This window comes from Leucopleurus acutus, assembly GCF_964270905.1.
Source record: "Leucopleurus acutus genome assembly, chromosome: 4".
NCBI lineage: Eukaryota > Metazoa > Chordata > Mammalia > Artiodactyla > Delphinidae > Leucopleurus > Leucopleurus acutus.
Window position 1 is genome coordinate 56609296 of NC_139146.1, and position 13963 is coordinate 56623258.

Below are 13963 nucleotides of genomic sequence, written 5' to 3' on the forward strand. Positions count from 1 at the left end.
ATAAGGAAATGTACCTACCCTGCTTGGGCTTATAAATAGATGGCGATTGAGGACTGATATTCTTGGCAACCAAGGCAGATTGAAATTTAGAATGACGTCCCATTATTTTAGAATTAGAGTGGATTTTCAACCCTGCTGACATAGAGGCTGAGCGCTATCCCAAAATAATTCAGGGACATAGTCCAAGTATGAATGTTCTTTAGGTGTCCCAGGTAATTCAAATGCACAAGCAGTGCTGAGAACAGCTGACCCGTATAAAACAAAGCAGGAAGGTTTATTGGACTTTAAGAAAATTACTTAAGCCCCACATGGTAGAAGGTAAGCTATATGTCTTTTCTTCTATACTTGGCTTAAATGTAACAACAAACTACAGATAATCTCCAGCGGAGTTCAAAGCTGAGTGTCTAATTTTCAGCCTAAGGAGCCCTTATCGGAAGTGGCTAAAATAATCAACTTTATTCTCCTGAGTACTTGTTTTCTTGTGTAGTCCAGGTTCTACCATCCTTTGCTTTTAAGTAAGCTGACCTGTGCTAGAATATGGTTTCTTTAAGCCAGTGCTACTGTGAATGTATGCAGAAGCCTCAGTGTCGGTTTATCAATTTCTCAGGGTCCAATTAAGTCCAAGCTATTGCTTGATGAGTAAGAACCAACCTGTGGATCATTTAGCAACTGTGTGACTTCAGGCAATTTACCTCCATGGGTATTGGTTTCTACATTTACCTCATAGTGCTATTGTGAAAATTAAATAAGCTTTGAATGGACACATGGTAAGCAATCAATGAGTGTTAGGGAATAGCACTACACATTTTAAGTACAGAACCTTATCAGCTATATCATTAAGGAGATTTTGCCTTCTTGCAATATGTTCTGGGAAATGTCTGCTACCAGTTATCGATACTGATTGCCACCTTGAAAGGCTTCTCTTCCCATTGATCAGTTGCAATATGTAAGTTTCTTGCTCAGCATAGTATCTCTACTTTAGGGCTCTCTGTGGAACTAGGTGAAGATAATACATGCTATGTTTAGTTAATTCATAATCTGCCAATTAAGCAGTTGTAAAAAAACTGAAGTTAAATATTAAAAAAAAACAGGCATGCCATGAGTATTTTGTTTCCCCCAGAATACAAGAGTTAACTTAATTACATGGTTTGTTATTAATTTTATTTCTTGACACACATAATGTGTATAATGAGATCCAAGGGGCAGAAACACTGGTGATTCAAAAACTTTAATAGACTATAATGAATTTCACAAACTATGGGAGTCAAAGTGTTACAATTTTAGCACTTCTAAAGTGAAAATTAAGATATCAGTGAAGGAAAAAAAAAGATATCAGTGAAGCAATGTGTACAAAATGTCAATGTATATAAAGCTGTGTGAAAAAAAAAAAAAGATCAGAAACTTGGAAAAGGTCATAAGGTTAAAAAAAAGGAATAAAGTATTTTATTTTATATATGGCTCCCCATGTATCTTCTAAATATGAGAGGTAAACAGACTTAGAAAGCCAAATAGTAGTACTAATAATAAAATATGATGGTCTTATGATGTTATTGCTTTGTGGACTTGTTTTTCCCTCATCCTTAAAAATGTGCATTTTCTATAAGCTTAAGAATTTGACCATTTTTCTCAAGGAGGTGGGAATTGAAATAAGTTGGTCTTGGGGCATTTAATATTGAAACAATATATGGCAAATATTGGATACTATTGGTTACATTTTCAAATTATGGCTAAAAATTAACCTCCAGTCAGTGTTTCTGAACACTTGCCCTTCTGTATAAGAATCACTTTTGAGTCCTCATGTTAGGGTCAAGTTGTGAGTATCCTCATTTCCCTAAAGAATCATGAAATGCCAACATGCTTACTTATTATTTATTTGGTGAATTTATTTTCCATTTTTCTTCTGAAAAGTTCAACTTTTAATACAAAGAATTCACCCTCCTAGAAAGTTTCTTCAATACACAAGTATAAAACAAAGAAGAAATAAGAAAGAAAGTAGCAGACAAGAGGCAATATCTACAAATATGGTAACTCCAGTTAGGCACCAATTAGGATTTATTAACTCTCCAGTATAGATGAGGCTATTCTTGAAAATCAAGACATTCATTATCTTTTTTTTCTTTTTTTTAATGCTAGCATGGTGGGAAGAATTCATTTCTTCCAAGTTTATGGAATTTTTCTTAGTGACCGTTATCAGCTCCCTAAATCTTTGGCCTATGGACAAAATTTTGAGCTCAATTCACCATTATAATTTATAGAACACTTCATAATATAAAATCTGACTCACTTATAAGATCAAATTGGATTTTCATTGTATTTTAAATGGAGAGATTATCATTTATATTTACAGAAGTTGAATCCTGGCTCAGAAGAATTGTCAGTAGCCCAAGCTTGTTCAACTTCTAGTTAATATCAGGAAAACAAATTATGGTTTCCTGATTTGAAAGTCCACGGGTTTCCCCAAATACAATATTAGTTATCTGATAAGAGAGGTCTGAAATGTAAATTTGAAGTGGTTTTCCCCACATGAATGAGTGGACAGAGACCTAGTCCACTTAATTTGGTTTTGTTTGGTATTGATATTTTCACTGCATTAAAAGAATAACAAATGTGAAAATCAGGTTACAAAGATTATTTTGACATTTTTATAGTTACCAAACACTTTTAATATAAAATACATAACAATAGATTTGAGTGTTTTATAAAATAAGTACAGTTATTAGAATTAAATGCTGGTTCTCAATGCCCTACAAGTGGAGTGATCCAGGAACGGAACACCAGTTTAAATTTGAATGATGACTAACCTCTTTCATAAATGTGAAACCTAAGTCCAACTGCTTTACTTCCCTTTTCTTCCCATCTTATCTCAGGCTCCATGACCCACTATATAAGTTTCTTATTGCTGCTATAACAAATTACCAAGAATTAATGGCTTAAAACTATGCTTATTTTTTTACGTTATAATTTTTGATGTCAGAAATCCAAAATGGGTCTTTCTGGGCTAAAATCAACATGAGGTAGTGTTTATGCTGGAGGCTCTAGAGGAAAATGTGCTCCCCTCCTTACCTTTAATAGCTTCTAGAGGCCACCAGCATTCCTTGGAATGTGGCCCCTTCCTCTCCAACACTCGAAAAGGTGAGTACAGATCTCACATTGCATCACTCTGACCTCATTTTCCACCTTCCCTTTCTCCTTTTAATAATCCTGTGATTACACCTGGCCCAGGCAGATACTCCAAAATAAATTCCCTATTTTAAGGTCAGTTGATTATCAAACTTAATTCTATCTGCAATCTTAAATTCCCCCTTGCATGTAAAATCACCTAGTCATATGTTCCAGGGATTACGATGTGGACATCATCAGGGTCCACCTTTCTGCCTTCCAAAACCACTTTCACTGATTTTTCTGGAGTCGTTTGACTTGTATTAAGGAATGAAAATGAGCATATAGTGGGCATGGAATAGGCTATTCCTTAGGGACACTGGTAACTTTTCAACAAAGTACAGATAAAATAAGTAAACCGGCAGGGATGACAGAGAAAATGGGTTCACCGGGGTAGCAGAAGTTTCACATAGGTAGCAGAAGATTCTGTCTTGAATCTAGTTAGGTTTCAGCTCAGTTTAATAATTAAATGCTTAAGTAACACTTCGGAGCCTTGTTCCATTTGTCTGTCTTGACTCCTGTCAGGCACTTAAATCCATCCATACCAGGAAAAGCTACTTAAGGACACAAACCTCCATTCCACAGAATATGAAAACCCAGTGTTTTAAAAATGCATGTAATTTCCCAGACAGATTTTACCAGGTGCAGTTTTGATGAAATGTCTGAGATAGAAAAGAAAAAAAGAGAAAAAAATCTGGAGCATCTGTTTGAGTGGATCCTAAAATGCAAGTTTTATTTTCATTCATTTCAGTATGGGAGGATTGATTCAGGTGTTTATGAGGCAGGCTCCTTGTCTGTGCTTCTAAACTTCTATGTATTTTAAGAGGTAACTTTTTAAAGGTTATTTTTTGTCCTTGTTGTTGTTTATTTGTTCATTTTTAGTGCTTTATAGTTGGAAACCTGGGCAGATCTTTTGGAGTTACACTTGGTTCTTCAGCATTGCTCCCTTGAACTGCTGCAGACTAACTCCAACTGTGTAGTTTAAGACACAGGTTTATCAACCTCATTCAGCTGCTTCTGGAACTGCATGGGTGTGTAGCGTAGTCATGCAAAGCAACTGAGAGGCTTGAGAACTGAGCTTTTGATGACTATCACAATAGCCAAAAGAAAAAAGGAGAAAGAAACCTTTGCTTATATTCTGTGAGTGCTTTTGTATGATTAATCTACACTTGTCCAACTGAGCTTAAGGCCTAAATTTGCAGCATGTAGATTTTTCAGCACAGTGGTAGGCACAAAGCAAGTGCTTAATAAGTATTGGTTGGATTGAATATTATTGCAAAGATCGTCTTTTTCTCATTAGTTGCCTGTCAGTACTTTTCCTAACTAGGACTCCCTCTGCCTTCCTGTTTCTCTGTGCATGTAAACATAGAAACTTCCAAGGGGCTGTGTAGGGTCTCAAATGAATTGGCAGGTGAAATCTAATCAATGGCTCAGCATGTTTTTACCACTCAATTTCATACCAACCTTGCTAACCTCTGCTATTCGAAGCATACATTTAAGCGACGAATGAGATCTCACAGCCTCTAACCCACCGTAGGAACTCAACTGAACATTTTTTTGGGTTGAGTCAAAGAAGAAATCACAGAAGAGGTGGTTTCAGAGGGTAGGGAAGATTTAGATAAGCATATTCCATGGAGCTGACATTCCAGAGAATTTCTTTACTAGTTACAAACACCTCTCTCAAAGACGTTGTCATCTTTGTAGCTTTTCATCAAGGTAATTGACTGAAATGTTTGGTTGGTATACATATTTTTGTTCATGGTTCTCGGTTCATGAGTAAATGCTCTTCAAGTTGCATTCATGTTTTCAAGACCATACAATGTACTAAGGAGTTTCTTAATGGGTGAGCAAAGACTACTTTAAAATCATGGATTTCAGCCATTTATTCACTTATTGAACAAACTTATCTTCTTATAGTTTCAAAGAATTAAGGAACTGGAAAGGATGTTAAATATCATTTGTTATAACTCCTTCCTTTTAAAGTTGAAGATGAAACTGAAAGATAGATCTTTCCACCAGATTTTACTCTTAGTATCAGAGCAAGTACTTGACTCCAAGTCTCCTGATTCTCCAGTTCAGAGTTATTTGCAAAAAAGGACAGTAAATATTAAAACAGGCTAACAAATGACAATTGAATCTAAACTATTTTCAAGGCACTGTTGAGGTATAATTGCTACACACTGTTTATGAGGACTTTACACACTGGTTGAAAAGTCCACAATAACTTGAAAAATGTTAATAAAATAGAAAAGTTGTATTTTTACATTTGATTTTTTACATTTCTATATGGTTGAAAACATTTTAAAACAGCATTTTATGAATTAGGAAAATTATATGAAATTCCAATTATTTCCATAAAAAATGTATTATTGGAACATGACCATTCTTATTCATTTATGAATCTTCAATGACTGTTTTTGCAGGACAATGTCAGAATGAGTAATTGTGGCAGAGACCTATGACCTACAAAGCCTAAAATATTTACTTTCTGGCCCTTCACAGAAAAAGTTTGCCAAATCCTCAACTAGGCTTAATGGAAACCAGCAGAAAGAGAAAAACTAGATCAAACAACGTGTCCACAAAATACAGGACCCACAGTTTGTGTTTTAGAGCACAATATCTTTTTTAGAAGTTTTCAGAAAAAAATGTTTGCCTATATTTATTAAGAGTTTTAGGCTTTCTCTGTTCTGTTTTCTGATATTTTTCGTTAGAAAAAAAATAGGAGACAAGCTTGTATTTTTAGGTTACAGTATTTCTTGCAGTAGTTTGAATATTAAATTCATTATTTTTTTTTCATTTGCAAAATCAGAATATCAACATGACCCATGTGAAATGAATAGCTCCTATTTTAACTGTCATTATTGTTCTTTTGCAATACTAAATTGTTTGTGATCTAGTGGACTAAGAACTATAAAGTATAACCTGCATTCTTAGTTTCTGCAGGACAAATATACACAATAATGTCAAATATGTAATTGCATGCAAGTGAAAAGAAATACAGTTATTTAACTTCTCCTTCCTCAAATGAGTGTTTTAATTAACCAATCCAAATGTCTCGGCATGTTTCTTTTTAATACCCTTTCATCTGCTATTGGCTTGAAAGAAAGAAAGACAGTTTGAAGTACAGAACAACCTTAACATGTTAGAAAAGGAAGATGCCCCCCAAAAGTTAAAAGACCTCATTAAAGTTTGTTTGTAGATTCTGCCAGACATATTCCAGCTAATGCACTATGGAATCCTTGATATGTTTGTTCACTAGCCACTGACACTGGTTGACAATGCTTGCAGATTAATCAAGTACCTGTTCATATGCAAGGAAAGATCTTACTGTCTTAGATAGCTCCTCTTTAAAAGTAAAAAGCAAAAGCAGTGCTCCTTATAATTCAGCAATGTTCTGCTCCATGACTGTTTCAGTGCTTTATGACTGACAAAGAGAGTCATTAGAAGTCTGTTTGATGGACATAACGAAGTGAATTGGAAAAAATAAAAAAACCTTTTCAGCCCATTCAGAAATAATTGATGTGACTGAGACAGCTGTATGTGAGTTCCAGATAAGGAGACGATTTATGGAGAAACTATTGAAGCTAAAAAGGAAGGTGCAAATTTAAAGTTTCCCATAAAGTTGTCTGTAAGACACAGAGCAGAGAGATTTAACCTGAAGTTCTTTCCAGAGGCATCATTAGAGTTCTATCCTCTTGCAGATGCAATCCTCATAAAAGTAGTTTCACTAGGTTGATGGACTCCAAGGGGAAACTTTCTACATTCTTAACCTGATGCTGTGTTTTCTCTTTTACTGTAAGCATTGTGTATAACAGGATGTTCCTAAAGTTCAACTCTTTTCTTTTCCGTTTTCAAAAATTGGCCACTGCTCTATCAGAGAAAACAATCCATTATTATTGTACAGGTTGCAACTTAGAAGATTTTGATAATGCAGATGGAAGGCCAATATTTTTAAGTGTGTCTGATTATGGGACTTAATATTTGCTTTTATGGTATGATGGTTACCTTTTAATCAATCTAACAATTAAGAATGGATAAAAATAAAATTTTCATTATTATCATATATTTGCAAATATGCATCTGGTCTTTATTGCTTTTCTTAGAGACTATAAATGAACTTTGTGACAAAGATTTTTTTAAAATAGGTAGCACTTGGAAATGTTAAACACATTTGACAATGACTGCATTCTGAAAACAGAATAACATATTACTGTTAATTTCAGAATGAATTTTCTTAAAGGTGTAGATTATAAATTGTATATGCTATTATATCAGTACTGTCAAAAAAGCAGGGCAGTTATATGGTTCTCTAAAAAAATTAGAAATGAATCTGCAATATAAAAAATGAGGCAGTATTAGAATTTGACATCAACTTTCTAGATATTAAAAAAAAGACTTTTTAGAAAATTGTTCCAGTCCTCTAATGAATTTGAAATGTATGGACTTAACTTTGAACTCTCTGAATAAGACCAGGATAAGATCTGGCTTCTACTCCATATTCGAAGTGGGGATTGTGATAACTTTGTATGTGACCTCTAAACCAGCTAGACTGCCTAGATTTAGGTTTACTGTTTGGTAGTCCATATTATCAATTGCTGAGATGAAATTTGACAGAAAAGATGAATGAATCAAATGCTCATCACCTTTTCCCTTCATGAATGCCTTACCCCTTGCAATACTATCATTAGAACAAAAGCATTGTTTCTGTCATCCAGACATATTCTAAATCCCCTCCTCATCTAGGCAGACTGTCTTTCTCTTGATCCCAAGTTTACCAATACACCATTTTAACTTATGTTCATGTTTTCCAAATTTTAAAAAATCCAAAATATTAATAAGCAAATGCATTTATTGAATATGTTACATTGTATAACCCCACAGCACCCAACTTAATCCTTATTTGCTATGCTTGCCTTTTCAAGGCTCTGAGGTTGATTTTATGTGGAAATGATCATGGCGATCACATGTCCCTCACCTTGGGCTCATCAGAATTCTCAATGAGGAGAGGAGGATAGGAAGACACAGCCATACTTATGGACTCCCACAGCATGAGGGAAAGAATAGAAGGGAGAAGACCTCTCCATTCACATCTGTATCCACTTCCCATTTGACCTCTAGATTTCTAGAACAGAAAGTGAATAAAATTATATAAAGAATGGATAAAGATTATATAAAGAATGGACTGGTTCCCAGTCTATAGTAGTTTAAAGCAAAGTCAATTTTAATGCATTTTCGTCAGCTGGGGCCTGGCATGAGGATGGAGGTACGTCCCACACCCCAGGGATTGGATATTATCCAGAGTTACCTTTGAATATATGTGTGTCTTCAAGTGAAAGTCTCTAGTGTGTCATAATGGAAACAAAAGATAATTGATGAATGTCATTCTTAAATAATTGAATATAAAAATATGCATGCTCAATAAAAATGATTAGATTCAAATAGTTTTTGAAAAATGTGGGTGTTACTGTATGTACCTATTTGTTTTACAAATAACTTGCATGTAGAATAATAAAAACTTAGTGCATGAATTGGAAAATTAGGTCTGAAATTTCATATGAATTTTTAAAATTATATTTAGAAACTTTGTAAATTGCTGGGCCAGCTCTATATTTTCTTAAAAAAACAAAAAACAAAAAACCTAAAACATAATGGGAGATAGCTCTAGTTATATAGCTGTGGCCTGAGGTATAATACCTTTTATAGTATATGTCTTTGAGCAAGCTTAAGGTTCTTCTGTATAAACTATCTCATTAATTCTCAGAGAATTTAAGTTAGTAAGGGGCAGGTATTATTTTCTGCATTTTACAGACCCTGAGCCTAAGGCACAAGAGCCAAGGGTCAGCTAAGTTGTCTGAGGTCAATGGGGAATCTATAATGTTACTTGGAATAATTTTTTTTTCTATTATTTCTAATATACAATATTTTTTCTCATTAAACACATACACACACACGCATACACACACACAAATCATACATGCAGTTCCTCAATGAGTTTTATTGTTTACCTTGCCTTTGTGATTTTATTCTTAATTTCATTTTTCCATTAATTCTAGTTAGTTTACTTCCAGTCTCTGATTTCTTTCATTCCCCGACAACCTTATGTTATTAGGCATATTTTTGCATGCCCTTTTTGTTGCATCTTCAACTATTTACCCTAAAGCAAAACTTTTTCAATAACAATGAAAAAAGACAAAAAAAAAGATTTTACACAAATCTTTTTTTTCTTTTAACTGCTACCCCACATCTCTCATACCATATTTTAAAAATTAGTAGTCTGTCCCCACTTTCTCCATTTCTCCATATATTTACAAGTGGGTCTTTTACTTCCTGTGGCTTAATCTCCTAGAATTGTTCCCCAGAGTTCAGAGATTTTTTAGCAAAAATGCCCCTCTAATGGATGAATCCAATGGACCTTTGGTAATCAGCATTCTTCTCAACATCTCTGATGGCTTTGATCATGTAAGATTTTATTCTCTTTCCTGAAATTAACAGCTTCCTTGGCTTCTGAGTTTCAAAAATGACCTGGTTTTCTTACTCACCCTGTTTTTTATCCTTTGCTGCTGGTCCCAGATATGAAATCTATTATCAGCCTTCAAATCTGTATTATCTATCAAAATTATTTTAGAGATCTTGACCCAGAAACCCCTCCTTTGCAATGCCTGCCCTAAATTCCTAAGCAGGTTTCATGGCATTTTGGGGGTACCTTTATTTTATTGGAAACTTAATCATATTATATTTTGTCTGTTTTAATATAAGATTTTCAGTTTCTTAAATGTGTAGAATTATTGTTGGAACATCCTTGAAACCCTGGGACATAACGGGACAAAACAAGTGTAGGTATAACGACTAGATCCAGTCAGCCACACAGCTTTGCTTTATAGTGTCCTTGCTGGCCATTCTTTTTGCTGTTCCCTCATTCTTTCTTAGCATAATCCTCTGCCCTCAACATTTCTTCTTCCTTCTCTTTTGCAGGGAATTGTCAGATCATGTCTTTAATCTCACCCCTTTAATTAGATCATTTATTTGCCTAATAAAATCTTTGATTTCCACTCCCTCTTGTTTATAATTCTCCCACATGTCCCATGCACAATTTTTGGAACAATTTTCTTGGACACTTCTTTCTTGCATTACTTACTCAATTTTCAAGCACATCTTCATAGATTCAAAGATCTGGGAAGCTGACACTCGTCCTCAAGCTCTTCTGCTTTTTCCTGTTTTGTATAGACCAGCTTGCCTTTGCAAGACATGAAGTCATTTATCATCCTAGACAGAAAAATAGAAAGCTCAGACACCTCAGGTCACTAAATATCTTCATATTATACTTTTGCATCCCAAGATGAAATCATGGTTCTGTTGACTCTCCAGGGAAATTTTATGAACACTTAGGGGACCAGCTGGCTTCCTGAAGCAGTTTAGTCTTTTTGACCAAATAGTCTTTCGACTGTAGGGTTTCTCCTTCCTCTCTGTGCCTCTTCATCACCTGGAGAGATTTTAGAAATGATTGATATCCAGTTCCACCCTGAATGGTGATTCACTGGGTTTAAGCTGAGGCCAGATATTTGCATGGTGTTTTCTCAGAAGTACTCTGGATGATTCTGAGGCACATCTAGGTTTAGGAATCATCACTCTGCTTCAGAGTATCAGTCATTAACAAAGTGATAGTTACATATACAATGCAAACTCATTCTCTCTGTCACACAGTCAACACATTGCTTACATTTCTGGTTTAGTCAATATATCTGGACTATGTAAATAATATGAATTTCTGTGTCATAACTTCTGCCATAAAACCTATCTTCTCAATAGACCCAACCCAATGATGAAGGATAGTGTGTAAATACTTGTCTGTCTCCTGAAATATCTGCCTATCTATTTACCTATCTATCTAAATCTACACGTGTGATTTATTACTAGAATTAAACTTAATTCTTGCATTAATGGGTTCTCTTTCAGAATTCAGAATTCTGTACCAATTTGGTTCACATTACCAACTTAAATAGTTTGTCACAAGATTTTATTTATTTAAATTTATCAAAATAAAGTTTAAGAGGTAGTAATGAAATGTTTATATTGTATGTAGAGCTCTAATGGGATATTTTTACGTGTAGATAAAAATGATAGATGGAGTATTTTATGACCCATTGTGTGATATTCTTTATTTTAGATTTTTATTATGAATCATTTTCCACTCATTTAGATATTATTTTAAATGAAAAAGCTTTTTATAAAAAGGAGTTATTAATGGATCTAAGCATTTGCTAGTATATATATTGATCTTAGTATTTTAAAATTACAACATTTTCTTTCCATCGTTAAATGTAATATGTAACCTACAATAATTCATGGGGATCAATATATTCACAGTTAAAATACGGTACGGAATCAAGAAAATAAAATGCACAGATTCAGGGCTTCCCTGGTGGTGCAGTGGTTAAGAATCCGCCTGCCAATGCAGGGGACACGGGTTCGAGCCTTGGTCCAGGAAGATCCCACATGCCGCAGAGCAACTAAGCACTTGCGCCACAACTACTGAGCCTGCGCTCTAGACCCCGTGAGCCACAACTACTGAGCCCGCATGCTGCAACTACTGAAGCCTGCACGCCTAGAACCCCTGCTCCACAACAAAGAGAAGGCACCGCAATGAGAAGCCCACACACTGCAACCAAGAGTAGCCCCCGCTCGCCACAAATAGAGAAAGCCTGCGTGCAGCAACGATAACCCAATGCAGCCAAAAATAAATAAATAAAATAAGTTTAAAAAATGCACAGACTCACAGTAGTTATTACATAATACATAATAGAAAAATAATTATTTTATTTTTGACATTTTTCATTGCAAACATAGACTATCACCTGTCTCTGCTATTCTATAATTACTTTTGGTAGAAGTAGCATTTAAGCACAGATTCTGAGATTTCCACCTTTGTTCAAACATCACCCTCTTTTCTATTTTTATATCAAGATGGAACATTATCTCTCATAATTTCTTATTTCTCTTTGTCAATTTATTAGCATAATTTATGTATTTCTGTATTCATTTTGAACTTTCTCCTTGCATTAGTGGACTGATTCTAAAAGATTTGAGAATCATTAAAATAGAATTAAAAATAACATTTGACCCTCCTTTTTCTTTTTGTATGTTTTTCTTAACCCACTGCTGTGACTTGAAGTGATAATATGTTTTCATGACTCTTGGCATCCTTTCTTAAATTCAACATTGTCATTAACATTTTATTGTTCGGTAGTATTTGCTGAGTATCTTCTGTGTGCCAGAACAGTATAGTTTTAGGAGACTGTCACTGGTCTTACTTCTGAGGTGAGACCAAACATAAAACAATTCACAGAGAGTCTGCAGTCAGTCGGGAGTAATAAATAGAAAAAAAAGAAAATATGCACACATAAGATAAAGCATGGGAAATACAAACTGATTTCTATGTTTATTAAGAAATAAGGTAAAATATCACAATCATACTACTGTAAAGCAATATGAGAATTATTAGTGAAATAAGGAAAATGTTTCTAGAGATTTAGTTGCCAGTAAATTTTGGCCCATGGTGTGCATGTTGTTTGTACTAGAAATACTTTGTAATTGTTTTAAAAATCTGCAGTCCCAATTCAGTGAAACATTATAAAGAAGAGAATGTGCCTTAAATGTTTTCCCTTTGTAAGTCTGATTTTGAATTAAATTAAAAAGATTTTATAAAGACTGTATACTCCAAGTATGTACATAGAGAGAGGTACTGGGTTAGAAATACGAACAAGACAATATTCCTGGCCAATCTTCTCTATGAGACAAAATAAAGGGAAGATTTGTGGAACCATGTGTTTGTCTTTAGTAAAACCAATTTATAAATTTGGGGGAAATGTCACAATTCTTCTTAGCTTTCCCATTAATAACCTACCATATGTAGATAATCCTTAACATTTAAAAAATTCTACTGGTCCCAGTTGTGATTAGTGATTTCTACCAATAGTATTCAAGTTCTAAAAGTACAAAAAAGCTTCTTTACCTTTCTCACTACTCTGGCAACATTAGTTTTATACTTTATATTAGAAAGAACCAGTCTGAGTTATAGGTGCAAAAATCTGTACATTTATGCCACTTTTAAATCATACAAGAGCTTAATGAATATAACTATTGCCAAGAATAATCTCCAACAAATATTGCAGAACCTTTTTATATTTTTTCCCCAAATATTATGTGTACGTAGTCCTGACAATGTATGGCATTAATTTGTTCCCTTAATGAGCCTAAAATGTTTTATTTTGTAGTTATGATAACCTTTAAATTCTGTATATATTAAGTGTTCTATCCAGCCAACATTAGTAACATAGTAAATTGTGATGTCCCATTGGGTAAAGATTTGCATCATACTTTAAATACAACTTAAAGACTGTACATGATGTTACTTTTTTGAGCAAATTGTGATTAGTCATAGTAAAAGCACATACAATTAAAAATTTTGGTTTATTTTGAATTCCCTGGCTCAGGAAATTTTTGTTTATTATTTCAATACTACCCTTACACTTTCAGGGTCAATAGGTAATATATTTAAGATGAATGAAGTAAGAAATATATTCCTATTTCCTAGCACTACATCTAAATTCCTGTTTATCAGCTGTACCTTTAGTAGTTTGTCAACTGCCAAAACACTCAGTTTTAAACCATTTGCCTTATGGACAAAGTATTTAAAAATGAAATCTTCTTACAATGGATTAGCTCTATATTAATTGCTCTCCAAAATCACTGACCCTTGTTTTTATAAGGAGTCTATTTGTGTAAAACATATTTGAAGTGAAGACTA

General features: G+C 34.1%; 1 protein-coding gene across 3 annotated transcripts in view; it reads left to right on the forward strand.

The window, feature by feature from the left end:
• The window catches only part of PCDH7 (protocadherin 7), a gene marked incomplete at its 3' end in the record, with an annotated part of 405888 nt that overhangs the window by 175498 nt on the left and 216427 nt on the right, over nucleotides 1-13963 (forward strand). The window lies entirely within an intron of this gene.